Here is a 14,242-nt window from a genome sequence, read left to right on the forward strand (position 1 = left end):
CCTTGGTTCATTTAGAATGCAGTGTAGTCCATATTTACAGATAAATAGTTACGCAAGACTCGTATCTGCCCGTCAAAATCCTTGACGTCACGGAATGCTGGTGGGGGAATTTGAAGGCGGCATCGCTACCTGTATTTTGTTTTTACGCCTTTCCTGGCTCACCAAGCTTCTCGCGATAAGAGTGGTGTTCGTGGTATTGTAGAAGGTTAATTTACTAACACATGTGAAATCATTTCTCTCTTTAGTGTACCTTTAACCCGTAATTCTATCCAGGGCGTAGCATGCATGTGTAACGCGGAGAACAAAGGCCTAATAGCAAAATGTTTGAAGAGTAGGAGGAGAAGTCTTTCAGTGAAGACCATTTTTTTCCAGCTTGAGGGCGTGTCAGTCCCATAAATGCAGTGCAAATGAGAGAAAGACTAAAGCAGGAGCTTGATCGACGTGGCTATAAATTTTGCGCCTTGACCTGGTCGCTGTGATGTCCTGCTATTGAATATAATATGTCGCGGGTTCGATATCCGCAGCCTGATGAAGGCGCAGCATTCCAAATCGCCTGTGACTGAGATTTTTTGTACGCACTAAATATCTCTGTCCTCTTCGTGGATTTGTCGGGTCCAGCAGAGACAACGATGTTTCTATTGTTATGCATATCGGAGCCCAATTGAGCCTCGGAATAGAGCGCGGGTCATATATGGCTTATCGCGATTTCAATAGTGCTAATGGAGCGCTTGAAAATTAAATTAAATTATGGGCTTTTACGTACCAAAACCACTTTCTGATTATGAGGCACGCCGTAGTGGAGGACTTCGGAAATTTCGACCACCTGGGGTTCTTTAACGTGCACCTAAATCTAAGTACACGGGTGTTTTCGCATTTCGCCCCCATCGAAATGCGGCCGCCGCGGCCGGGATTCGATCCCGCGACCTCGTGCTCAGCAGCCTAACACCATAGCCACTGAGCAACCACGGCGGGTAATGGAACGCTTGAAACGACCTATTGGAGAAAGTGTGTTAGAAATAAAGGAAGGAAGAAGAAGGATATTGTTGATTTAGGCCCCCTCTCCGGGAGCTCGAAATTCATATTTAGATCGTCTAGGTAACGTAATATGTTCTGCTGTGTTGGTGTTTTGTAGTCGAATTCTTGCCCGTCGTCAGCTGCCTCCGCGAGATTGAGCTTTGTGACACGTTCGAACATCGCTGCAACGTTGTTCTTCTTTCCTCGTGACAGCTCGCGCTCTGAGACGCTGTGTTAGACTGCACCGTCTCCGGGATCGGCCCACATTCCCCAGTACACCTTCCTCGTAGCAGCCAATGCTACGTAGAAACTGTGCGACGCTGTACCGCCTTCATGATCGGCTGATCGGCTCAGGCCGAACAGGTTTCAACGTTTCATCGCCGTAGTGCAAATGCCATTGTTGTTTTAACAAACACCACATGGCACAGACTTAGGCCACGACGCGTAGTACGACACAATGCGTGCTTCTCTTGACTACGCTTCGCCTAGTGCCTATGTAGCACCCAACAATCGGCATGTCGTAAGCTCGCGTCGAAGCGGCCGGAGCAGAAGTCATGCGTCGGCGTCACACGATCGTCGTCACCCGTCGCGTTGCTACTGTCGCGACACACACGCTCGCGTCAGACACACAGCTGCCAGGCTTGCGCAAACTCGTCGGTCCCCCTGGTAAACGCTTTGCGTGATCCCGAACGATGCTTGGTGGCCAGATACTAGCAGGATGATTCGCATAACATCGATTCCCATGGTTTCGCGGGATTTGCTTTATTCTCTTTTTGGTTGTTCAACGACCAGCTGAAGAAGTCGTAAGTAAACGAGCCTCCCCGCACAGGCCTGACAGCGTTGGGCCTCTCTGTGGTCGCGATCTCGCTCTTGACATTTGGCCCACCGCACGGCAAAAGAAAGGCCTGCGCAGGCTGCTCGCAGTGGTATACGAGTAAAACGAGCTGAGCGGCATTAAGGGTACCCGTGGGATGCCGCGGAACAACCAGTGGATCCGGCTCCTTCCGAGGCGGAAGGAGAAGAGGAAGAAGCTGCACACACGTCGCGGTAGTCGCTGCTCACTGCGCATGTGGTGTGTACACGCTGGCCCCGGAAGCTCTGGGCATCGGCAGAGAGCCGGAAGTGGGGGAAGTAGGCCGCCATTGGAGCGCGCAGCAGCTCTACGTGGGCGTACGGCGCCATCCCGTCTTTCTTCTACCGCGAACGCCGCACATTCGCAGCCCCCTCCCCCCCCTCCACCCCCAAACGTGCGGCGCCCTGATCTGTTCAGCCATTTTCTTGTGTGTTCCTTCATTCTAGTGGTGTTTCCCACCGAATCACTCTGAAGTGAAGTCTAATCGTGGAGAAATGTCGTGACAACTCGTGCGTCGTGACTACTCACGAGTTGTCCCGATTTATTTGTTAGACCTATTCGCGAGGTTCCTTCAATCCCTCTGAAGTGAAGTCTAATCGTGGAGAAATGTCTCAACTCGTGCGTCGGGACTACGCACGAGTTGTCCCGACTTAATTATTAGACTTATTCGCGAGGTTCCTTCACCACGATGGCTTCCTGGTGCTGGGCACGACGTCGTAGGATCAAGTACCGCGACCTTCACGTCCGCATTACTATAAAAATGAAACGCCGAAAAAAAAAACGATAAAAGTAATTGTAAAAATGATTGAGCGGGGAAGAGAAAGCACGTGTACTTTGATTTGGGTGCGCCGTAAAAGAACAGGAAGAGGTTGAAATTGTTGCCCGGCACTACGGCTTCCCTCGTAGACAAGCAAAGCAGAACAGCATATTTCGCAAACGCCATTCAAAGTTCCGATGAAGTTCGCCCTCCCGCCCGAACAACATATCGCATGTTGCATTTAGAGAGAAAAATAGTCCGCTAGTTAACTGCTGCGGTGCGTATCTGCGGCTAGGATTACACCTTCCTAAATATGTTGCCATACGAGGGCTCCCTTAGAGAACCAGCAGACAAGCTCTGCTATGCACGGTATAGCCCGGCAAAGTTATCGCCATAGGGTTGACGACTACCTCAGGGTCGAGTAAGCGACAAATGACAGGCTATTGCGCAGTAGTTATCACGGGTATCTTTCTCCTATATAGATGGTTAAATTTGCCAGTTTCCGTTCGAGGTCACACTTTTGTTCCTCGGCAGCCTGGCCCACGTAGAACAGCACTGCGTTCGGGCAGTAGAATTGTTGCAAACCGTGGTGCCTCGTGCTTCCATAGTCTGCATTCAGCCGTGACCTTGTAAGAAAGGAGGTTGCTTCCCTCAGGGTTGTTACAAGCCCATTGTTCAACCGCATAGCAGCTGACGCTTTCCACTGAGGTTAGGGAGCCCACATGCAAGCACTGTCTATATGTAGCTGAGGTAGAGCGCTGTCCCGCGATTCTCTAGATAATGGCAGAACTTTTTTGGCGTTACTGACTGCCTAGCAGGTGAAGTAACATAGTTTATCCTACGATACGGCTGGGTTGGGCCTTTCGTTCTTACGGTGCATTTTGTTTTCACTCCTCGTGATCGATGATCGCTTTAGTGGCGTTGTGTGCTAGGAGGTGGAATCACGCCCGCTGTCACGAAGGAATGACGCACCAACAGCGAAGTGCGTGGCTTTGTCTTCTAATCACGTTCTAATAAATTGCTGCCGTACGTGTATGCGATCGCACTCACGCACGCGCACAGGTACACCCAACACATTCCCCTTACACGCGCACACACACTCCTCAGGCAGACGTAGTTTGATTTTAGAAAAAATATATTCCTTATATATTCATGTATGTTCCAGCCGCACGCAAGCGACCGTTGTTGTATGTGGATGTCCAACGGAGGTTACGAAGAAAAGCTGCCAACTTTTGACGTTCATGCTGATTGACAATATGCGACATTCCAAGGGATAAATTTAGAGCGACAAGTGTAACATGCCCCGCTTTATTAATCAGTTGGCGCAGCTGCGCTTTCAGCAAAGGTTTAATATTCGAGCCGCCGTTGTGGCATCGCGACCGCACGATACGCGATCAACCGAACCACGATCTGCTGGACTGCGGGTGCCCTACTCAAACCGAACCGGTGCGTACATGTAAACGTATGTACTTACCGTCTTTCTCGTACTGACAAAACGCAACTGCGTCAACCAACTAGACTGTAAAAAGCATCATTCCGAGAAAAAGCGGTGAAGCAACAGGACCGAAGAAAGACAAAACAACGCGCGTTGTCCCGTCGCTGTGCTCTTTTTCTCGGAACGATGCTAAACCAAGAAGTGCAGCGTCGAACTCTTGTACAGCGAACAGCAAAAGATTGGCGGGAAACCCGCATAACCACCAACGCCTCATTCTCTTCTAGGCGGGGCTTAGAAACTGCATGTCCTCGAATCTCAGTTCTAAGCCGCGTTCGTTGCTTGCCACCTTAGGTGACCAAGGCGGCCATGGTGCTTGCTTTTGCGTCCTTCCGGTAGCAGCGTTCGGTGTGACAAATGAGCCATTAAGCGTTGCCGGCGTTTTCTATTCATCACGCTACGTGTGGCCTTCCCCTTCAGCATCTCCCTTATTGCTCTGTCTTGTGCCCATAAATTGTCTCTCTATGCAGACCAAAGTTTCGAGGCCATCAATCAAGTGGCCCTTGCCCGAAGCTCGCTTTGTTGGCGGCAATATATGGCGTCGCTTGACCGAAGTGGTAAGAGCGGGTGCTTTGTCGCTGATGAAGCGGAAAAGTGCAAGAAAGAAACGCGATCAAATGACAGCCTGCTTTATTTTAAAATTATAAAGGCGAGAATGCGAAATGAGAAGGGCGGTAACGGAGCTCGAACGCTCTTGCTTCCTCCGCAAAAAGCAGAGCGACGAAGTGCTTAAGTTCGGGCAATCAACGACGCCGCTTGAATGTACATTTTCTGCCGTCAAGCGCAGACATTTACTTGAATTGCTTAAGTTCTCCGAACGCGGGGCCCAAACGAATGACACCGAGGCCGGACGGCCCTGCTACCAAAATCGCCTTATTTTCTTTCTTTCGAGGGACGCTGAAGTGTGGCCACGAAAAAGTTAAGAAATATCCTTCTGTAATCTATATCTATGCCTCCATACAGGCCTCAATAACACCTAGAAAAATCTGTCTCTCTGCCTCTCTTTATTATACTGGTTTAGCGGTCCGCAAGTTTTCGAGCGTTGGTAAGGTCTGTTGCACCATCGTAAATGAGCCAGAACTTTCGATATGCAATTTCGGCGCAACGTCACTTGCAGCAAGACGGAAGAGACGGGGGAAGGGTTATTATTGACAGAAAAAGGCGGGGTGGTCAGTTGCACGCTATTTATTTATTTATTTATTTATTTATTTATTTATTTATTTTACTTCTGCTGAGCTCCCTTTCTTGGTGCGATCGAATCCCGGCCATGGCGGTCGCATTTCGATTGGCGCGAAATGCGAGAACACCCGTCTACTTAGATTTAGGCGCACTTTAAAGAATATCAGGTGGTCCAAGTTTTCAGAGTCCCCCACTACGGCGTGCCTGATAATCAGATCGTGGTTTTGGCACGTAAAACCTCATAATTCAATTTTTTTTTCTCGGTATGTTGACAGATAAGACTCAAAAGGGGAAGAGACAGGAACGTGCCAGATAACGGTGACGCAATGTTTCAGGCGGGCGTACATGCGCGGTGCGAAATTCTCACCACCGCAGTCATTATCTTGGACGAACGCGCCTAGCTTAAGGTTATTTTCGTTGCGCACGAACGTACCGTTGTTCTGTGATAGCGTCCTCTAAGTGATAACACTCTATTGACTACTCCCCTATCCGCCACTAGAGCTGGCAGCGCTGTCCAAATAAAACAAAAGTGGCAACGACGTCCATGGTCACGGCGGCTCTTTCGCTCGGCGCTGTGTTCAAGTTTATCTTTTGTGGCGTCGAATTGAGGTGTTTCGTCGAAGCCGAAAGGGTCTCTGTGACCGATCAAAACAATGTGATCGGTCTCAAGAATTTCCGCGACGAAACCGCGGAAATAGTTGCGCTATGCGTGCAAACGCCCATCTGCCTGGCGAGTTGCGTCAGGTTCTTTTTTTTTTAAAGAGAAAGAGCCTTTCTATCGAGCAGGAGGTTAAAGAAGAGAAGTGTTTGTACGTAGTGGGCCTCTTCGAAAAGGCTTTTCGCGGTGCTCCACTGCTACAGGTACGATATTTGACTATTTTAGACCTTCATACAAGCAACTCCGCACTGCGACTTGTGTCGCAGTACATCACATATCATTGCCCAATATATGTTGGCAGTAATGCCTGTCATGCTTTCAGTAGCTAAATAGGCATATTGTGCTTTGATCGAACAAGGCTAAAGACTGTCAAGTTACCTGGTCTGTGTGCCTTGGGAAAAAAACAAGTGAGAGTTGCGTTTGTGAGTCGGGGGGCACCTTTCTCTTTAGTTAGCTAACCCGTGCGATAAAGTCACTTGCGTGCGATGACTGGCGCTTGTTCGTGCTTGCTGTACGCAGTGTTCCAGGTAAGGCCCCACACTTGGGAACACAGCAGACACTCGCAAACCCCGGTGAAAGATGATAAGTGAATAACAACCCATCGGATTAAGCTAAGTTTCTTCTAACAGGTTTCGAAAATTGAGCGAGGGTTTGCTCTTCAGCAATGTCACTTGTGTCAGCGTAAATGCATGACTTGGAGACGAAAGGAACCAGTTGTAATGGAATTTAGCCGTGTGCAAAGTGTTGGAAAGCAAAGTACTGGCATGCGCAAGTCGAATGCTCCAAAGCTTGAACGAGCGGTGTTTGCAGTTGATTCTAAATTTCTTGCGACCAAATAAGCTCGCAACTCACAGCGTTAAATAAGAAAAGAGCATCTTCTGCTTACACCGCTAAACTAAAGCATGCTATCAAAATGATATGTCAACTAGCGGCACATAACACGTGTCATGATCAACTTCAGACAAAGGTAGATTAGCGAGAATATTCCTGCTGCTTAAAGCAGTAGTATAACACTAATGCAGAGCTAGAAAACTATACTATAGCAATACCAAATTAACCTTAAGCGTACATCACCATAATTTATGAAAGCGCCTGTCGAAACGAAAATAAGCTCCATAAGCTCCGCGATTTGAAATGACCATGTAATATATATATATATATATATATATATATATATATATATATATATATATATATATATATATATATATATATATATATATATATATATATATATATATATATTGAGGCAAAGGTCTCCTCATCGGGGGGAAGAAAGGCGTTGTCCCGAGTGAAATGTTTCGAACAAACCAGTATAGCGTCAGTCAACTCTTCCCCATGCGCAAGTTTCTTGTACATGTCGCTCTCCATTGCGCGCCATCTGCTTCTTTCGACAAATGGTGAATCATACATTGCTGCCTTTCCATCGCGTTGACGCGCATAATGGAAACAGCAAAAGTATTTCTACATGTGCCCTCTTTTTATTTTTTGGGTTCGTGCGCAGCGGCATCACGACGATTTGAAAACTACGAGGCATGCGGTGATAAGAGACCCTCTTTCGTTTCGAGCCTGAACCTGGATCCGCTAGTGCTCGGCGCGGCCGCTAGGTGGCAAGCGATTACTTGGAGTCGCGAAATGGCCTTCGTTCTATAGCTACTTACCGACATTTATTTACAGTACTAGAGCACCATCCCCACCGATCATTGGCTCAGAAGGCAGTGAAGGCACTTTTGTGCTTCCTCAGAACGTCTGGTTTGCGCGAGCGGCTTTAACTCAAGTACTGTCCGTACACGTCTCTACACCTTCTCTCTCTTCTTCTTCTCCCTTCCCCCAGCGTAGCGTAGCCAACCAGACCCTTGACTGGTTAACATCCCTGCCTTCCTGCCTTCCTACATTTCTCTCTCTCTCTCTCTCTTTGATTTATGCAAGCCGTGTCATGCAATGTTAATGCGCACCAATCCTGCCGCTTATGTTCCAACTAAGTTTGAGGACGGTTGCACACGCCACCAGTTTACTTTCTCATTTGGGCTTCAAAACGTGCGACCCATGACTCATCCCTCACCAGTGTTGTACTTTAAATGTGCGCACAATATACAGTCATTACCTTCTTTAAGTACGGACGCCTGCTTCTGCAGACATGTACTTTGCAGGCGCGAATCTGTGATAACTGAGGGCATATTAAACAATCACGCATCCATTCTCCTTCTTTTTATTTTTTGTTTTCTTTGCGAGGTTACGTGCTGCTTATACACGTGTCGTGTAAAGTTTCTTTGTAGATTAGATAGATGATTTTGTTTGCTGTCGTTCACTGACGTGTTTAGAAGACCACTCATACTAACTAAAGCAAGAAACCAGAGGGTAATCTTCTGGGTATAGCTGTAAGGCCGAAATGAGCAAAAAAAAAACACAAAGCTCGAGAGGCGTCTCGAAAATTGAAGGGAATTTATGTAAATACAAGCATTCACGAAAGATTGTCTCCGCTGCGCTAACGAGAAAAACCAGATCCCTCATTAATTGTAATTGGTTCCCTCGTTAGAGAAAAATACAGCAATATCAGCCCGTGCTTATCCGCTTAAGTTGCCGCTTTCTATGTTTACAGCCGCTTTTGGGCGAGCCGTGGGTAATCTGGTATATTTAAAGCGATGCCCGGACATTGCAGCTGAACAACATTGAGTGAACTTTTAAAGAACATAAAAGTGAATGTGATGGCACAGCTTCGTTGAATCGGCGGAGAAATGTCTGACTATAGTACAAAACGCTGAAACACTGTCTATCAATAAAAAGAAAGTGTCCTTGGTCAAGGAGCCTCTGCTGTAATCTGCCTCCCAAAAATTAAACCTTCCACTTTCCTGAGCAGTGAAAGGCCGAACCAAAGAAAATAGTGATTATAATCCAGAAGTTTAGCGTAATGAACACGTGGTGATAAAAGTCTTGGGAACGATAGTTAAATCAAGGCTGATAAGAGAGGAGAAAGACAGGAGAAAGGGCAGGGAGGTCAATCAGGAATAGAAAATCCGGTTTGCTAACCGGCACTGCGGCACGGAGGAAGGGGAGGTAAAAAGACAAGAAGCGAATAGAGGGGCACAGAGTACAGTAGCGCAATTACAGCCGGTCACGATCACAGTTCGTACCGGTCAGTGCTAAAGCCATTTGTAAGTTACACTTAAGAATCACGCCTTCGTCGCCCTCTGCTACAACGGCTGGTGAGGTCGGCATTCAAAAGTGTTTCGCTCGAAATCAAGGCTCAGACAAAAGCAAGAGCTACCAGTATTCCCCCGAATACAAGATTATTGTGAACTCTACTTATATTGAACACTTGCTCTTTAGCTCTACTTGAACAACGACATTCGTGTGTGCTCGTATAATAGGTGTTTTTATTCGATGGTGTTTTATTCGAACAGTGGACGTGAATTTCCGTTACATAACGCGCGTGCATACGGATGGCTTCCCCTGGTTAGCTTTTTTAATGGTATTTTTTAACTTTTATACACTTTTGATTATTGCAGAATTAAAATGTTTGTGGTATGTGCGCGCGTGTTATTAGAGGAACGAGCAACCTCAATTTCTTAATGTCTTGGGATGGTTGGCTCTATAGTAGCCTACCTTCGCATTCACGTATACAGTTAATACAACAACAACAACAACAACAACAACAACAACAACAACAACAACAACAACAACAACAACAACAACAACAACAACAACAACAACAACAACAACAACAACAACAACAACAACAACAACAACAACAACAACAACAACAACAACAACAACAACAACAACAACAACAACAACAACAACAACAACAACAACAACAACAACAACAACAACAACAAAGATGACGACGACGCTCACATTTCCAAGTCTTTTTTACGCAAAGAAAGCCTCAAGGTTTACCCACAACACGGGCATCTGGCCCAACTACGACGTAAATAGCACAATAGTGATGACGGCGCTATGATGACGGTGACAAGAGCGACTGCGAGGAAGGCAACAATGGCGATGGCAGCGCCGACGTCTGTACGACTGCTGACAATTCGAAGACCCCCAATCAAACACTATCTGTGGGTAAATGGCGCTTTCTGGTGGCTTGTTCTGCCAGTAAAACGTGATGATGACACTCCCGCCACGACATATTCACGAATTTACCGCAATCGCTCTAAAGAATTGTGCACAAAAACGTACGCTCTGGACGCTGACCGCGCGAGTTGATGCAAGGAGAGGACCGTCTCGTTTAGTAACCTGCGTCGCTGCTGGGAGTAACCTAGTCGCAAAGACTTCTAACGTGTCAACTCTTGCAAATTTGAAACTCTTGCACGTCTTGCAAAGCACATGAGTACCAGAGAAGCCATGGGAAGGAGTTGAATAGCGGCCGGCCCGTCTTCAGCACGACTACTGATCCTATACTCGGAGCAGTGCAACTTGCAGGCTCTTCTAGGAACAATACGCGCGTATTATCTGTTAACGAGAAAATATGTTTCTTCGTTGCTCAAGCAGTCGCGGACGCTGTCCGCACGGTTTCCTCTTGCTCAAGTTGAACTGGGAGGAACGTATCGCCTCTGCACAAACACATGGATGGATAACGCAAGGACTCCCTTCTGTCCATTGTATTGCGTTGTTATATTTGTCGAGTCGAGTAGCCAGTACTGGTGGCGCGGAGCCGTGCGATATCAGGGAGCTTTAAAGAACGAGCGTGGTGCAATATGCCACGTCCCGTTTCGAAGGGAATCCTTATGGTGAATCCATGATCCATTGGAATCCATCAATTGTGAATAGCGAAATGAATGTAATTGAGAACTCTCTTATCCTGATATGGGCACGCCGTCGTGGTGTTTGCACACACCCCACACTTTCAATCTATGTGAAAGCGTATGCAAGAAACCACCGTGTATGTGTGTATATATATATATATATATATATATCACCAGCGCATCTAACCATGTTCAGAAAACCTCCTGGCGGGACTTCGGGGAGGCACAGGTTATGCTCGACTAGATCTTGTGAAGCCAGATTTCAGGGCCACTCTCGCGCTAACTTGGGCTATCTCACGCTCTCACGCTACCTCCAACAACATGCCCCCGCATTCGCTGAAGCGAAGCATTCTTTTTTGCTTTGACATTTACGAAAGCTCCTTTGACTGAAACACGAAGCTGCAGAAACCACTGGCCGCGATCTCTACACGGATGCGAGCAGACGATCGGTCATTGTTTGTGTCCCTGCCTTGGCTTCATTAGATACAGACGACAGCTTAGCAGGCAGAACGATAAGCAATCGACCATAGCGGATCATCCGTCATCGGTGCTCATATCGACAAATGTGCCGTTCCACCACTACAGGCACGCGGTTCTTGGCTGACTTTCGGAGCACCGGACAATATAGTACACACTTCTCGGGATCGGGTGTTGTGAGCCTTCCTTTCTCTCTCTCTCTCTCTCTCTCCTCTCGAGCTTTGTGGCATGTCACATTTTGTCACGGGATGCGGGATGTCGCGGACTGAGTTCTGCTCAATACTCCGCCCAGTTGTGTGCTACAACGCCAACTTGCTTCTTTTTATGCTTAGTAGTGCCCACTCAACGAGGCTTCTTTTGTACAATCACAAATAGGGCTTCTGTTGCGCATTTGTGACCTCGTGAACTTGTACGCTTAGATTACTTAATGTGGAATCATTAATTTCTGCTGATGGGCTGGTCACAAGAACATATAGTAACGATGGTATGTAAAGTGTCCCACGTAACGTTAGCCGAGCTTGACTGAAAAACAGAGTGCATGACAGGACTTAAAAACCTGTGATCTTCGGTCGTCAGAGGCCTGACGACCGAACACCATAGGTTTAAATATCGTACCTTGCACTGCGTTTTTCATTTATCTTATTTTTATTTCAACAGCTTGGCTAACGTTAGCTATGACACACGTTACAGTGATGTTATAGTGAGTGCTCCCAACAAAGCTTTAAGCTTTCAGCTGATGCAGCGGAAGTTGCAGCGGGAGGACGCTGGTGTCCGCAGACGTGGTCACGACGCTCAACAGTACCGCAAAGCTTCTGACAACTGGCGCTCCTACACCGCTTTCAACATTTTTTTTTTAATGTAAAACAGTTTCTCGTGTTGTTGACCTTTCTTTGCGCGCAGAAAAGAGTGACAGAAAAACGATAGAATCAGAAAAGAAAAGTGATCAGCTTAATCAGAAATGAGTCCTGTTTCTGTTCTAAAAGCAGTAGCACTTGTGGACACATGGACGAACACAAAAGCAGACAAACATTGTCTGCTTTTGTGTTCGTTCTGGTGCGCACAAGTGCGCAGCTTTTAGAACAGCGATGTCCAACGAGCAAGGCCAACGCTATCTCCTCGGCTAGACCTGTTTGTTATCCTGCACGGGAAAACGAGGATAGAAAGACAAAAATGAAAAAAAGAGAACACAGAAGCACGAAGAACTGCTGGCCTGCCGGCAGGCAGGCAAGCGAATTATTTAGCCAGCGGCCTTCAGAGCACGCGTCCAGAGCGAACACTTTCCTGACATAATATTGTTCCTATAGTGGGCGACTGTTGCGTCCGTCATGCGCAGTGCATAGTACTCGCACTGTCACGCGCTGTAACGCACTGTAACTGGGGCAGGTACAAAGCATCTGCGCGATTGGCTCGCGGCAGCTAAAGCTGCCGCAGGTGGAGCGGTCGATGATCTCGTTAAAGGAACAATGCCTATGCAGTAAGTGTGACACACTAGGCCACGCACGGCGAAGCAGAGATTCTTCACACCGGCGTAGTTGCTGCTCCGTCTAGCGCATAGAAGAGAACGCTTCCTACTCAATACGGCTGTCATAAGAATAAACATGCGTCGTACGGGGAGGCTCGATCGTTGCTTGCCAAAGAAAACTCTTGTGCAGCGAGGCAGCGCGGAGGAAGGACACGATTCCCGACTTTTTGTGTGCACAGATTGAAATGAAGAAGGATTACCGCGTAGTGGAGGCGACGCTGGCATAGCTGGGTTAGCGAGTCAAGTGGTTGCTGTCAGTTCCCATTTCGTGGGCCGCGGGCTTCCCGCAAAACGGAACTGGCGGCGCTTAGTTTAAACAAACGAACCCTTCGGCGAGTCGCGGAACACGTGTTTCCAAGCGGTAGCATCTGCACGCCCTATGGCCGCAAGAAGAAAAAAGAAAAAGAAAAGGAAGTGAAAAATTTCCGAAGTGCATAGAGGATTGTTCGTGTTAAATGTGTGGTACGTCGTCATTGCCATACACTCACATATTGAATAAATCAGCGCGAAAGGGAGAATCGGACAGTTAGTATCCGGCTCCCGCTTTTAATGGCGAACACGACGAAGGGACTTTGAGAAAGCAAAAAAAAAAAAGTCATGAAACAGCAATAAAGAGTAAATTACAAATCGATTGTCGACTACATTTGCCATTTATGTACCCGGGAGAAAAATTAGAGGAAGAAGGTTTTATCGCTAAACAAACGCCGGTTTCATATGTGCTCTTTTTTCTCTTTATTTCTTTATGCTTTATACAGCGACAGGATGAAGCGCATGAAGAAAGAAATGGTTCAGAAATTGAGACTACGAAGATAGGCATTCTAAGCTGTATAGCTTGTACTATTTCAGTACGATCACATTCCGCCCATCGCAACCAAACTGTCGAAGTGTTGTCAACGCGAAGTGTTGTAAATGCGAACTTTTAAACACGCTGTACAAATTGTTTTGGCATATCAGGAAAGGTAATGCAGCATGCCGAAAATCTGCCTATTACAGCGGGTAGAATCTAGTGTTATACAACAAGTGAAAGCTTATGTGTTACTCTGTAGTTGTATTAAATAAAAGAAAAAAAAACGCAGTTATAACACCAAGGATCCGAACCCTTATCCTCCGTTCTTGACGAGCGATTGCAAGTTACTGTAATGTAAGGCAAGTAAATAAAAATTGTGTTATACAGTCTAGCCCCGTTATAGCAAACTAAACAAGCTAACAAACACCAAACTAACTAACAAACAAACTAACAAACCAATACACTAACAAACTAACAAACAAACAAACTAAAGGACCCCAGGTGGTCCAAATTTCCGGAGTCCTCCACTACGGCCTGCCTCATTATCGGATCGTGATTTTGGCAAGCAAAACCCCATAATTTAACTTTTTTTTAAGCCAGCAAAGACGCAAAAAGCAATATACCGGTGGCTACGTTGTCTGGAAATATCCGCACCAGTTCGCAGTGACGTCACGAACTTCGATGGCGTCTGCGCGGGCCTAGTTTTTATCGATAAAGATAGACTATATTGTATAATTTGTATTCTATTCTCG

This window comes from Dermacentor andersoni, chromosome 4, assembly GCF_023375885.2.
Source record: "Dermacentor andersoni chromosome 4, qqDerAnde1_hic_scaffold, whole genome shotgun sequence".
Taxonomy (NCBI): domain Eukaryota; kingdom Metazoa; phylum Arthropoda; class Arachnida; order Ixodida; family Ixodidae; genus Dermacentor; species Dermacentor andersoni.